Raw genomic sequence first — 15,099 nt, 5'->3', positions numbered from 1 at the left:
CTATCTTGCACTATCTCGCACTACCAACTTTACTGAACTTGTATAAACCCTTTAAATAGAAGTTTAATACATGGTTTAGCATTCCTCTGCACACTCTTGAATACTGTTTTGCCTACTTGCACTATTGCATAATTATCACTGCTGCACTTTATACTTATTTTTAATATATATATATATATATATATATATATATATATATATATAGTATATATGTATATATATATATTTTCATAGGATATGTTACTTCTATTCAACTGCAATATCACTACTTTGTTGTAAGACGTATGCAACGGAATTTCGTTTTGTATGCACCATGTGCAGACAAGATGACAATAAAGTTTGTCTAAGTCTAAGTCATGTCAGGTCAGCTGTCTGGAGAGAGAGAGAAGTCAGGACCTGCGGGCGGAGCACCACCGTGCCACCGCCGCCATGACGGAACTCAAAAGCAAACTCCATGAGGAGAAGCAGAAAGAGTTAGCCATTACCAGGGAGACATTACTGCGGCAGCATGAAATGGAGCTGATGAGAGTGATCAAAATCAAAGATGGAGAGATCCAGCGACTGAATGCCTTGGTCCTCAGCCTGAGGGACGGCTCCATGGACAAGGTGATCCGCTCTATCCGTGTCTGACTATCCGCACGCCACGTCGGGCTTCGATGCGGCCGCTACCGTATTGTGTAGCTTGTCCCCAGTAAGCGTCGCGGCGCTCCGTTGCGGTCTCAACGGCCCGGTGTGGCGCAATGTCTGCTCAGGTGAGGAGGGGGGGCGCTTTGCTGGCGGAGGTGGAGGAGACGCGGCGGTGTCGGGAGACCGAGCGGTGTCGCCTCCACCAGGAGCGCGGAAGAAGCCCTGGCAGCGGCCCAGCAGGCCTGGCAGTCCCGAGCGGCCGAGCTCCGATCGGCTCATCACCAGCATCGGGAGGAGCTGAGCCGAACCAAGAGAGACTGCGAGAGGGAGATCCGCCGACTGGTAGGACTGATCAGATGCGCGGTGCGTGGCTATGTTCCCAATTTCGTTGTATACCTGCAGTGCAATGACACCTAAGGCATTCTATTCTATTCTATTTCACAAGAAGAAAATGTCCGGTTGCTCGCTTCGCTTTTGTCACAGCAAAGGTGTTCTAGTCGATTCAAGAAAAAAATTGGCCGGTTGCTCTCTTTGTTTTTGTCACAATTCTGGCAAATGAGTTTGCCCGCCTGCCTGAGCGCTCCCCGTTTGTACATCCAGACGGATGAGATCAAGCTGAAAGACAGAGCGGTTAGTGTTTTGGATGAAGCCCTGGGGCCGGCCACGTCCACCGCCTTCAGCTGCAGACTCAGGCTGCCGAGCAGCAGATCGCTGCCCTGAGGGATTCCCAAAGGGCGGGCCTAAACTACCCTGGAAGTGGGGTCAACGCCGCTACTAGCAATCCTCTTCATTGCGTAAGCCACCTCATCACACACTTGCAGTACGCATGACTTAGTTCGTTGCTGGAGGAAGGTAGCACAAAAACAGTTTTGAACTTTGAACGAGTGCTTGTGTGTGTGTGTTGCGGGGCGTTTTCAGTCTCAGGAGGATCGGGACACGCGACGGTTTCATCTGAAAATCGCTGAGCTCAGCGCAGTCATCAGGAAACTGGAGGATCGAAACGCCCTGCTTTCTGAAGAGCGCAATGAACTGGTAATTTATTGACGGCACGCTTGAAGGTTTGCGCTACGTTTGATGCGCGCCATCCAGCGAGGCACCCATTGCGCTTGCTTATTAGTTGAGCGGCGCGGCGAGTCGGTTGCCTGGTAGATGTCTTTTATTGGGAGCCAAAGCCACGATTCCGTTCAAACCGATGCAAAAGGAATGGATACGTTCTGGCCCGCGTGTTGTGCGTCTTTCACATCCCGCACTTCATGCTTGCAGCTAAAGCGACTGAGAGAAACAGAAAGCCAGTTTCTGCCACTCCTGTACAAAAACAAACGCCTGAGCAGGAAGAATGAAGAACTCTCGCTGGTGCTGTGTCGCCTTGAAAACAAAGTGCGCTTTGTCACCCAGGAGAACGAGGAGATGGCAAGCTTGGTAAGTCGACGCGGACAACGGCGGCGTGCCAACAGAGTCCACTGCATTTGTGTTCCACAGAGAAGGCCTAGTTCGCTCAATGACCTGGACCGCGGTTGCGGCCAGCAGGACGGTGAAATGGAGTTCCTTCAAGTTGTGGAGCAGCGGCACATCATCGACGACTTGTCCAAGGTCTTCAGGCAGGCGACTCGGTGCACGTACGGCAGCGCCGCGCTCGCTCGCTGTCGCCAGGAAACCTTTTCCGTCCAAAGCTTGGCCGGCGGCCGCCATCCAAAAAATTGGCCCCTTAAATTCCGACCTTTCAAGCAGGAGCATTGTGCGCACGCGTTTGAACACGCTTTAGACTTGTTTTGCCGTTTTCAGCAGCTCAAAGCTCCCGTTTTGTCAGCGCCTTTGCCACTCGCTGTGCGCTGAAAACGACGGACTTGCCCGGCTGCTCAGCCCGTCAACCATGAGCCGCGAGCGCGACGTCATTGTCCGTAGGCAGCTAGTGGCAAAATGCACCCTGTTAGAGTTGCGCTCGCTCCAACTTATTTTGCAAGAACCACACGGGAGACAAGTAAGTTCTTTTGGACACCTGCAGGTGGAGAGTCCATCCGTTGTACGAATGAAGTCTGACTCTCGGCTCCTGCACGAGCATTTTAATTAAGAGAAACAGGGTGGGTGTAAGAGTGGATTGAATAGAGGAAGCCCTTGACCTCTAGTCAAAACATAGCAAGGGGTGTTTTACGACTTTGTGTAGGAAGGGATAAGCGATAGGGATAAATAAGGGATAAATAATATTATTTATTACAGGTCGCAGTCAAAGTCAAAGCAACACAATGATACGATAAAGATAATCTGGAAAACCCTGACACACCCTGTAGTTGTCACTTTTGGAAAAGACGAGCGTCCCTCCAATCATCGCCGGTGACGTGTTTTTCAGGCTCTGGAGACAGGAGCTCATGTCAGAAATGTCATTGTGAGTCGCGTTTGTTTCTGCGCCGGAGCCGTTCGTTCCCTTTGCATCCAAAGAATCTCAAAGGCGGATTATTTGTGTCGACAGGAGAGAGATTTGCTGCTACGATACCGACGTCGAGAATCTCTGAGGAGGAACAAAGCGTGAGGTCCTGCAAGGTGAGTCTGTTTGTTTGCGGCTGCTTGGTGTTGCGCAAGATGAAATGGCCTTTTTCTCGCTATCGTTCCTCTCGTCGATTCATCGTGAGGTGTCGCTTCAGTTTGTTCAGAGAGATGTTCGCTTCCGCGCCCGCAGGTCATCGAAACATTTTACGGCTACGACGAAGACGTGTTGGTGGACTCGGACGGATCGTCCTTGTCTTTTCACACCGACAGAACCCCCGACACGGAACCCGAAGAGGTAGCCCGCCATTTCTGCCAGCGTATTGGCACCAAACATTCCTCTTCAGCCTGGAATCGGACTCGTCTTTGCGTCGCGGGTGCTTTGTCGCCGGTCTGACTGATTCTGGTACTAGTGCTGTGTTGCATTGGTGTGTGCATGAAGAGGCGGAGCTTCGCTACCGCCAGCTGACGCAAGAATATCAAGCGCTGCAACGAGCCTACGCTCTGCTAGCCCAGACCAGCGAAAGGGGACTACGACGCCGAGAAGGAGATCAAGGTGGCGCCCCTTCCCGCAACCCCCGGCCGGGTCGCAGCCTCCCCGTTCTCACCCAGCCTCGGGTGTTCTCTGGTCTGAAAGGAGGAGGAGGAGCCTCCCTCCTCCTCCTTTCAGACCAGAGAAAAGCTGATGGTAGAAATGGGTCACTATCAAAGCAGAGTAGCAGATCTGGAGTCAGCGCTGAAGCAACAAGGACAGGTAAGCTCATCAATGAGCACACCTTTTTCTCAGACAAAATAGCTACATTCTTCAGTCACTCATCCGTCTGGCATTACTGGACCAACCCCCCCCGCCCCCCCCCCCCCCCCCGAACGTGGCTGGGAAAATGCGGAGAAAAGCAAATGTCATTTTCCAGTCAACCAAAGAATTTGTGGATGAAAATGACACAACATTCCAAAGCTGTCCACGCGTTTGTCTCTTCTAGAATGTCAAGTGGGTGGAGGAGAAGCAGCTGCTGCGTCAGAGCAATCAGCAGTTGGCCGAAAAGGTGACGGAAAGAAAGGCGCTGGGCGGAGTCGCTTGGCGTCACACCTGTCGGGAAGCCCCGCAGATGAGGTCTGACTGTCTTTTCAGGTCAGGCGGATGGAGGCGGAAGAAGCGCGTCTGAAAGAGCACATCCAGGATATCCGAGACCAAAACGAACTGCTTGAGTTCCGCATCCTGGAGCTGGAGGTGGGAAGACTCGCACAAGCGTGTTGAGGCCAGAGATGTGACGGACGGACGGACGGATGCATGCCTCTGCCTTTCAGGAGAGGGAGTGGCGCTCCCCCGTCTTGAAGTTTCTGCAAGTCCGTTTCCCAGACGGCCTCAGCCCTTTGCAGATCTACTGCGAGGCGAGGGCGTGAGCGTACGTAAGGCGTCCCTCGCAACCCTAACCTTAACCCGAGGTCCCAGAACACCTTACATTGCTCCTTGCGCCTTTCCCCCGGACATCGTCATCAGTGATCTGATGAAGAAGCTGGACATCCTGGGCTATAACGCCGTAAGTGTATGTCGAACTCCTTATGTTCGCACTCCACGAGACTCGGCGGCTCAAATGTGACTTTTGGAAGGCTTTGCGCTGAAAGAAGCTTGTTGACGCTGTGCCTTTGGGCTCTTGCAGAATCTCACCAACGAGGAGCAGGTGGTCGTGATTCACGCCAGGACCCTTCTCACCCTAGCCGAGAAGGTAACGCGCACGTCCACGCACGCTCTCGCATTCTGCTTATGTGACAGCAGCCTTTCCTCAGTGGTTAGAATACATCAAAGTGACCAAGTCAGCACTTCAACAGAAGATGTTGGACATTGAAAGTGAGAAGGTAGACAGACACGCGACATCAGCCAAGGGGAACTCCGGCAATGTGCCCCAACAATTCTGACCTTGAGCTGTGCTAGGATATGTTCTGCAAGCAGAAGGGCTACCTGGATGAAGAGTTGGACTTCAGGAAGTGTTCCATGGACCAGGCTCATAAGGTAAGCCGCCCTCAAATCTCCCGCCGGACCACTGATGGACGAGGATTGCGGCCCAGAGGATCCTGGAGCTGGAGGCCATGTTGTACGAGGCGCTACCGCAGCGGGACTGCCCCGCCACGGACGGCGAAAAAGCCAGCCACGCTGGCGTGAATGACGTGCTGACGGCGGATCAGAGAGAAGAGCTTAGGAGCGCCGTGGACCAATGGAAGCGAGCCCTGATGTGCGAGTTGAGGGAGCGCGACGCTTGCATCCTCCAAGAGAGAATGGATCTGCTGCACAGCGCGCAACAGGTAAGGGCCCAAAGCCAGCCCGGCACTTACTTGCACGCTTACTGGCTTTTGAATGCCACTTTCCATTTGTCCGTCCTAGAGGAACAAAGAGCTGAAAGAATTCATCGAAGCTCAGAAGAGACAAATCAAACAATTGGAGGAGAAGTTTCTGTTTCTCTTTCTATTCTTCTCCTTGGCCTTCATTCTGTGGCCCTAACACCAGCTGGTGAGTGAGCTCCAGCGGCACCGCACTCGACACCTCCGATACACTGCCAGCCGGTCTCAGACGTTGGCAGACGCTCCGATGCCAACGTATACCCCCCGCCACGGTGACAGAGGCACCGCGTCACACCGGCGCTCATCCAATCAGAAGGCAGGAAAAGCAAATTCACATGCAGGGCACTTTTGAACCAGAAGAGAGCGCCACAAAAAACGGTTGTTGCCCCAAACGCGCACTAAAAAGGGTCAGAATAACAAGAGTCCCACTGGCCAGCCGGGGCCACCCGTCCAGCTGTTTCTTCAGGGGGGAAAAAAATTGGAGTCACCGGTGAGTACATTTTGCATTTAGCTCTGCTTTTCTGCTTCTGTCTTCAAGTGTGTGGCATCCTGCGATCAAAGAGTCAGCCAACCCCAAAGCGGTTGACCTCAACGTCCCACCACCATGCCTACCAGAGCAGGTGACGTGATGCTTTGGACATCCTTCCGTCTCAGATGCCCAAAAGTACTCTTTGCCACATCTGCGGCAATACGGTGTCTTTTCAAAGGTGCAAATAAATCCAGCGTGGGCGGAACACGCACGTCTTCGGTTTTTCCCGCTTTGTTTGTGTGACAGCTGTTGTGAAAATTTTATACAAATAAAGTTGTATAGTACAGGTTTGGCCAAGCCGCAACTCCCGAACCGCATGCGGCTCTTTTATGTTCATATCAACATTTGTGTGTGTGTGTGTGTGTGTGTGGGGGGGGGGGGGTTGTGCGTGTTGGCTTCACTTGAGTTCAATTTGGTATTTTGGTCAAAAGCGCATGTGGTGAAATTCCACAAAGTAGGATGGGCAAACACATTTCTTTAAACTATGAGTGTCAATTGGGCTCTCGAAATGGCAGGGAAAAGATGCACAGCAAAACGAAAATACGTAGATGAACACAGGACGTTTTAATCAGAGTGGGAAAGTTTCTATTTTTTGTTGAACGTGATGGCAAACCATTCTGCCTGATATGTCAGACCTCAGCGCATTTCAAAGATTCAAATCTTCAGCGCCATGCACTTCAGCTCACTCCATGCTAACATTGATCAGGCGTCGAACCCGCATCATCATGCTTAAGAGGTGGCCATGCTAACCAGTGCGCCATTATGTCAACGCATAATAACTAAGTCTACTGGTCAAAACAGCGGTTACTATATGACGTCGCTACGTCGTGGTCACGTGACGCAGACAAGACGTCAATGGACGTGGGCAGAGTTAACTTGTTTAAAAGGGAGTAGGCAGAAGAAATATTTAATTTATTTAAATCTATTTTGAGTGCACACCATTATGCCAATGCATAACAACTGTAAATCTACTAAACAAAACAGCGGTTGCTATATGACATCTGCCACGTCGTGGTCACGTGACATACGTGACGTCGATGGGCGTAACTTTCGCCGGAATTCAAATCCGCGGGGAGAGTTAACTTGTTTAAAAGAGAGTGGGCAGAAGAATTATTTAATTTATTTAAATCTATTTGGTGTGTGCGCCATTATGTCAATGCATAACAACTGTAAGTCTACTAAACAAAACAGCGGTTGCTATTTGACGTCTGCCACGTCGTGGTCACGTGACGCGGACGTGACGTCGACGCCTACTTTACATCCCACCGATCACAGGACTCCTCGGCTGCATAACCGTGCCCCCTTCCCAACCAATCGGATTTGCTATACGCGAAAACGACGCCAATGGAAAGAGCTTCCGCCCAAATTTAAATCCGTGGGCGTGGCTCGCAGCAGGAAGTAGGAAAATGGCGGCGATGTTGACAAAGACACAGCGGATGGTAACATACGACTAACAAGAGAAATATTTTTATTTTCTGCTTGCAACTGGACCGTCCAGAGCGTACACGGTAAGTACAACTCATCGTTTTTAAAAAGAAGTACTTTTGTTGCCCTGAAAAGCGAGTGAGCGTGGCGTTTGTGGGGGACGTCGAATTTCGACGATTCTTTCTGGTCAACGGTTGTAAATGATTGTGTTGATTAAAAAAGAAAACTTGATGTAACTCTACTTTTAACTGCCGTTTCAGATAGATTTGGAATTGCATCACATCCAATTTTGCCTAGAGCGTACACGGTAAGTAACACTCGTTGTGTTTAAGGAGATTTACGTTTGTAATAGCAGAAGTGTAGCCGCGTTGCGTTGTACGTGTGAATGTTGGTCCGGGCGAAATGTTAATGTTTAATTTCATTCCTTTAGGTTCCACGGTGTTTGTTGGCTGCAAGTTTTCCACTGCAAGAAGAGGCTCATATCATTGACCAGGAGCGAGCTACAATGGTGAGTAGCCATAACATTTATGTTAAACACTTCCTATTTCATGTCTAACAGTACTTGATTTAACAAATAACCATAAATAAATACAGTGTGGGCACTGAAGTTAACATATGTGATTATACTGCCTAATCTGTCACCGAGTAGATTGTTGCAAAGTAATATAAGATCCAAAGTTGTAATTCAGAATAGTTTTCAAAAGAAGGCCATTAGAATTATATACAAGTCTGATTACCCCGAACAAGCTATTAATTAAATCACAAATTCTTCAATTCAAAGATTTGGTAGATTATCAGACAAATAATGTCTAACAGTAATTGATTTAACACATCACGATAAGTAGATTGAGTGTGGGCACTCTCAAGTTAACAGATGTGATTATACTGCCTAATCTGTTACAGAGTATGTTGTTGCCAAGTAATGTAGAATAGATCCAAAGTAGTAATCCAGAATAGTTTTGAAGAGGCCATTAGAATGATAAACAAATCTGATTACCTTGAACATAATAACAAGCTAAGTGTTTAATATGTCCTATGAAGTCAAAATTGGGCACCATCATGTGGTGAAATTTGGAATTGCATCACATCCAATTTTGCCTGGGAACAAACAATTACATAAATCTTAGTTTTGAATAAGCCACTCCTTCTCAAACAAGTAAACTCTGCCCATTTTGCGCAGTAGATGTTCTGTTAATATCTAGTATTTATACAAAGTCATAATTTAAATTGCTTTCAACCTTCATTCATCGGTTCAACCAACATTACTCGCTCTTCTTACCAACTTGTATTGATTTAACTAAGCGTTTAATACTTCCTATCAGGTCTCAAATCGAGATTTGGCAAAATACAATTTCAGCAAATCCAATTTTGCCAGGGAACAAAAATAGATTAAATAAACTAAATAAGTCCTCTTCCCATTAAATAAATCAGAAAAGTCTGTCTTGTAACCAGTCCTCTTCAAACAAGTAAAGTCTGCCCATTTTGTGCCGTAGATTTTGTGTCTATGCCTAGTATTTAAACAAAATCATAATTTAAACGACTTCTTTCCTTCATTCACTTTGGAAATTTGGAATTGCAGCAAATCGAATTTTGGCAGGGAACAAAAATAGATCAATTAAACTAAATAAGTCTTCTTCCCATTAAATAAATTAAAAAAGTCTGTCTTGTAACCAGTCCTTTTCAAACAAGTAAAGTCTGCCCATTTTGTGCCGTCGATTTTGTGTTAATGCCTAGTATTTATACAAAATCATAATTTAAAGGACTTCATTCCTTCATTCACTTTGGAAATTTGGAATTGCAGCACATCAAATTTTGCCTGGGAAGAAAAGTAGATTAAATAAATTTAATAAGTCTTACTACTTCCCATTAAATAAATTAAATACGTCTTACTTGTTCCCACTCCTTTTCAAAACAGTAGTTTAAAACGAGGGCCCTTCACTCAATCTTTAACCTCAACCCCGCACGTTGTGTTGTATCTGTGAATGTTGGTTGTGGCCAAATGATAGTTTTCTTTCATTCGTTTAGGTTCCAAGAAAACTTGATGTAACTCTACTTTTAACTGCCGTTTCAGATAAGCGGGTATTACGTCGCAGTCAAATGCCGCGGATATGACGTAATTGCCCGAACCTCCGCCAAAATTCAAATCTGTTGGCGCGATGGCCGTGAGCCACTGAGCAGCGACGATTATCAACAGAAATATCTTTATTTTCTGCTTGCAACTGGACCGTCTAGAGCGTACACGGTAAGTAACACTCATTGTGTTTAAGGAGATTTACGTTTGTAATAGCAGAAGTGTAGCCGCGTTGCGTTGTACGTGTGAAAATTGGTCGAGGCGAAATGTTAATGTTTAATTTCATTCCTTTAGGTTCCACGGTGTTTGTTGGCTGCAAGTTTTCCACTGCAAGAAGAGGCTCGTATCATTGACCAGGAGCGAGCTACAATGGTGAGTAGCCATAACATTTATGTTAAACACTTCCTATTTCATGTCTAACAGTACTTGATTTAACAAATAACCATAAATAAATACAGTGTGGGCACTGAAGTTAACATATGTGATTATACTGCCTAATCTGTCACGGAGTAGATTGTTGCAAAGTAATATAAGATCCAAAGTTGTAATTCAGAATAGTTTTCAAAAGAAGGCCATTAGAATTATATACAAGTCTGATTACCCTGAACAAGCTATTAATTAAATCACAAATTCTTCAATTCAAAGATTTGGTAGATTATCAGACAAATAATGTCTAACAGTAATTGATTTAACACATCACGATAAGTAGATTGAGTGTGGGCACTCTCAAGTTAACATATGTGATTATACTGCCTAATCTGTTACAGAGTATGTTGTTGCCAAGTAATGTAGAATAGATCCAAAGTAGTAATCCAGAATAGTTTTGAAGAGGCCATTAGAATGATAAACAAATCTGATTACCTTGAACATAATAACAAGCTAAGTGTTTAATATGTCCTATGAAGTCAAAATTGGGCACCATCATGTGGTGAAATTTGGAATTGCATCACATCCAATTTTGCCTGGGAACAAACAGATTACATAAATCTTAGTTTTGAATAAGCCACTCCTTCTCAAACAAGTAAACTCTGCCCATTTTGCGCAGTAGATGTTCTGTTAATATCTAGTATTTATACAAAGTCATAATTTAAATTGCTTTCAACCTTCATTCATCGGTTCAACCAACATTACTCGCTCTTATTACCAACTTGTATTGATTTAACTAAGCGTTTAATACTTCCTATCAGGTCTCAAATCGAGATTTGGCAAAATACAATTTCAGCAAATCCAATTTTGCCAGGGAACAAAAATAGATTAAATAAACTAAATAAGTCCTCTTCCCATTAAATAAATCAGAAAAGTCTGTCTTGTAACCAGTCCTCTTCAAACAAGTAAAGTCTGCCCATTTTGTGCCGTAGATTTTGTGTCTATGCCTAGTATTTAAACAAAATCATAATTTAAACGACTTCTTTCCTTCATTCACTTTGGAAATTTGGAATTGCAGCAAATCGAATTTTGGCAGGGAACAAAAATAGATCAATTAAACTAAATAAGTCTTCTTCCCATTAAATAAATTAAAAAAGTCTGTCTTGTAACCAGTCCTTTTCAAACAAGTAAAGTCTGCCCATTTTGTGCCGTCGATTTTGTGTTAATGCCTAGTATTTATACAAAATCATAATTTAAAGGACTTCATTCCTTCATTCACTTTGGAAATTTGGAATTGCAGCACATCAAATTTTGCCTGGGAAGAAAAGTAGATTAAATAAATGTAATAAGTCTTACTACTTCCCATTAAATAAATTAAATACGTCTTACTTGTTCCCACTCCTTTTCAAAACAGTAGTTTAAAACGAGGGCCCTTCACTCAATCTTTAACCCCAACCCCGCACGTTGTGTTGTATCTGTGAATGTTGGTTGTGGCCAAATGATAGTTTTCTTTCATTCGTTTAGGTTCCAAGAAAACTTGATGTAACTCTACTTTTAACTGCCGTTTCAGATAAGCGGGTATTACGTCGCAGTCATGTGCCGTGGATATGACGTAATTGCCCGAACCTCCGCCAAAATTCAAATCTGTTGGCGCGATGGCCGTGAGCCACTGAGCAGCGACGATTATCAACAGAAATATCTTTATTTTCTGCTTGCAACTGGACCGTCTAGAGCGTACACGGTAAGTAACACTCATTGTGTTTAAGGAGATTTACGTTTGTAATAGCAGAAGTGTAGCCGCGTTGCGTTGTACGTGTGAAAATTGGTCGAGGCGAAATGTTAATGTTTAATTTCATTCCTTTAGGTTCCACGGTGTTTGTTGGCTGCAAGTTTTCCACTGCAAGAAGAGGCTCGTATCATTGACCAGGAGCGAGCTACAATGGTGAGTAGCCATAACATTTATGTTAAACACTTCCTATTTCATGTCTAACAGTACTTGATTTAACAAATAACCATAAATAAATACAGTGTGGGCACTGAAGTTAACATATGTGATTATACTGCCTAATCTGTCACGGAGTAGATTGTTGCAAAGTAATATAAGATCCAAAGTTGTAATTCAGAATAGTTTTCAAAAGAAGGCCATTAGAATTATATACAAGTCTGATTACCCTTAACATAACAACAAGCTATTAATTAAATCACAAATTCTTCAATTCAAAGATTTGGTAGATTATCAGACAAATAATGTCTAACAGTAATTGATTTAACACATCACGATAAGTAGATTGAGTGTGGGCACTCTCAAGTTAACAGATATGATTATACTGCCTAATCTGTTACAGAGTATGTTGTTGCCAAGTAATGTAGAATAGATCCAAAGTAGTAATCCAGAATAGTTTTGAAGAGGCCATTAGAATAATAAACAAATCTGATTACCTTGAACATAATAACAAGCTAAGTGTTTAATATGTCCTATGAAGTCAAAATTGGGCACCATCATGTGGTGAAATTTGGAATTGCATCACATCCAATTTTGCCTGGGAACAAACAGATTAAATAAATCTTAGTTTTGAATAAGCCACTCCTTCTCAAACAAGTAAACTCTGCCCATTTCGCGCAGTAGATGTTCTGTTAATATCTAGTATTTATACAAAGTCATAATTTAAATTGCTTTCAACCTTCATTCATCGGTTCAACCAACATTACTCGCTCTTATTACCAACTTGTATTGATTTAACTAAGCGTTTAATACTTCCTATCAGGTCTCAAGGCAAGATTTGGCAAAATACAATTTCAGCAAATCCAATTTTGCCAGGGAACAAAAATAGATTAAATAAACTAAATAAGTCTTCTTCCCATTAAATAAATCAGAAAAGTCTGTCTTGTAACCAGTCCTCTTCAAACAAGTAAAGTCTGCCCATTTTGTGCCGTAGATTTTGTGTCTATGCCTAGTATTTAAACAAAATCATAATTTAAACGACTTCTTTCCTTCATTCACTTTGGAAATTTGGAATTGCAGCAAATCGAATTTTGGCAGGGAACAAAAATAGATCAATTAAACTAAATAAGTCTTCTTCCCATTAAATAAATTAAAAAAGTCTGTCTTGTAACCAGTCCTTTTCAAACAAGTAAAGTCTGCCCATTTTGTGCCGTCGATTTTGTGTTAATGCCTAGTATTTATACAAAATCATAATTTAAAGGACTTCATTCCTTCATTCACTTTGGAAATTTGGAATTGCAGCACATCAAATTTTGCCTGGGAAGAAAAGTAGATTAAATAAATTTAATAAGTCTTACTACTTCCCATTAAATAAATTAAATACGTCTTACTTGTTCCCACTCCTTTACAAAAAAGTAGTTTAAAACGAGGTCCCTTCACTCAACCTTTAACCCTATTTATTCACCTTCTAGGCTAAGTGTTAAAGGCTAAGTGTTAAAGGCTAAGTGTTAAAGGCTAAGTGTTAGAGGCTAAGTGCCAGAGGCTAGGCGCCAGAGGCGAGTTTTTGTGGGCTGAAGTTTTAGTGGGGTTAGTGTGAATACAATCCAAAAGAATACAACAGAATACAATACAATAGAATATAATACATAGATTAAATTCAATAGCTCTTACTACTTCCCATTAAATAAATTAAATACGTCTTACTTGTTCCCAATCCTTTTCAAAAAAGTAGTTTAAAACGAGGGCCCTTCACTCAACCTTTAACCTCAACCCCGCACGTCACATTGTGTTGTATCTGTGAATGTTGGTTGTGGCCAAATGATAGTTTTCTTTCATTCGTTTAGGTTCCACGGTGTTTGTTGGCTATGTTTTCCACTGTCAGAAGGATGAAAATACAAAGTACAACGCTTGGACGTGGGCGAAGACGTCACCGGTGAGTCCTTCCTTCCTATTTATTTACCTTCTAGATGCTAGAGGCTAAGTGTTAGAGGCTAAGTGTTAGAGGCTAAGTGTTAAACACAATACGAACAACACAACGATACTGCACTGAACAACACGATACCGCACTGAGAAACACGATACCGCACTGAACACCACGATACCGCACTGAACAACACCATGCCGCACTGAACACCATGCCACACTGAACAACACCATCCCGCACTGAACAACACCATGCCGCACTAAACAACACCATGCCGCACTGAACAACACCATGCCTCACTGAACGACACCATGCCGCACTGAAAGACACCATGCCGCACTGAACGACACCATGCCGCACTGAAAGACACCATCCCGCACTGAACACCATGCCGCACTGAACAACACCATCCTGCACTGAACAACACCATCCCGCACTGAACAACACCATGCCGCACTGAACAACACCATGCCGCACTGAACAACATTATGCCGCACTGAACAACACCATGCCGCACTGAACAACACCATGCCGCACTGAACAACATTATGCCGCACTGAACAACACCATGCCGCACTGAACAACACCATGCCGCACTGAACAACACCATGCCGCACTGAACAACATTATGCCGCACTGAACAACACCATGCCGCACTGAACAACACCATCCTGCACTGAACAACACCATTCCGCATTGAACACCATGCCGCACTGAACAACACCATCCCGCACTGAACAACACCATCCCGCACTGAACAACACCATGCCGCACTGAACAACATTATGCCGCACTGAACAACATTATGCCGCACTGAACAACACCATGCCGCACTGAACAACACCATGCCGCACTGAACAACACCATGCCGCACTGAACAACATTATAACGCACTGAACAACACCATCCCGCACTGAACAACACCATGCCGCACTAAACAACATTATGCCGCACTGAACAACATTATGCCGAAATGAACAACACCATGCCGCACTGAACAACACCATGCCGCACTGAACAACACCATCCTGCACTGAACAAAACCATCCCGCACTGAACAACACCATGCCGCACTGAACAACACCATGCCGCACTGAACAACACCATGCCGCAATGAACAACACCATCCCGCACTGAACAACATTATGCCGCACTGAACAACATTATGCCGCACTGAACAACATTATGCCGCACTGAACAACATTATGCCGCACTGAACAACACCATGCCGCACTGAACAACACCATGCCGCACTGAACAACACCATGCCGCACTGAACAACACCATGCCGCACTGAACAACACGATCCCGCATTGAACAACACCATGCCGCACTGAACAACACCATCCTGCACTGAACAACACCATCCCGCACTGAACAACACCATGCCGCACTGAACAACA

At 44.7% G+C, this 15,099-nt stretch overlaps 1 pseudogene; it reads left to right on the top strand.

The window, feature by feature from the left end:
- The first annotated feature begins 762 nt into the window (after positions 1-762).
- LOC148398524 (janus kinase and microtubule-interacting protein 3-like) lies at positions 763-6,280 on the top strand (annotated as a pseudogene).
- The last annotated feature ends 8,819 nt before the right edge of the window (positions 6,281-15,099 follow it).

Source organism: Syngnathus floridae, chromosome 5 (genome assembly GCF_059516105.1).
Source record: "Syngnathus floridae isolate MCC-2025c chromosome 5, RoL_Sflo_1.0, whole genome shotgun sequence".
NCBI classification, from domain to species: domain Eukaryota; kingdom Metazoa; phylum Chordata; class Actinopteri; order Syngnathiformes; family Syngnathidae; genus Syngnathus; species Syngnathus floridae.
The sequence above is the reverse complement of the archived record's forward strand: the minus strand, read 5'-3'. Positions and strand labels throughout refer to the sequence as shown.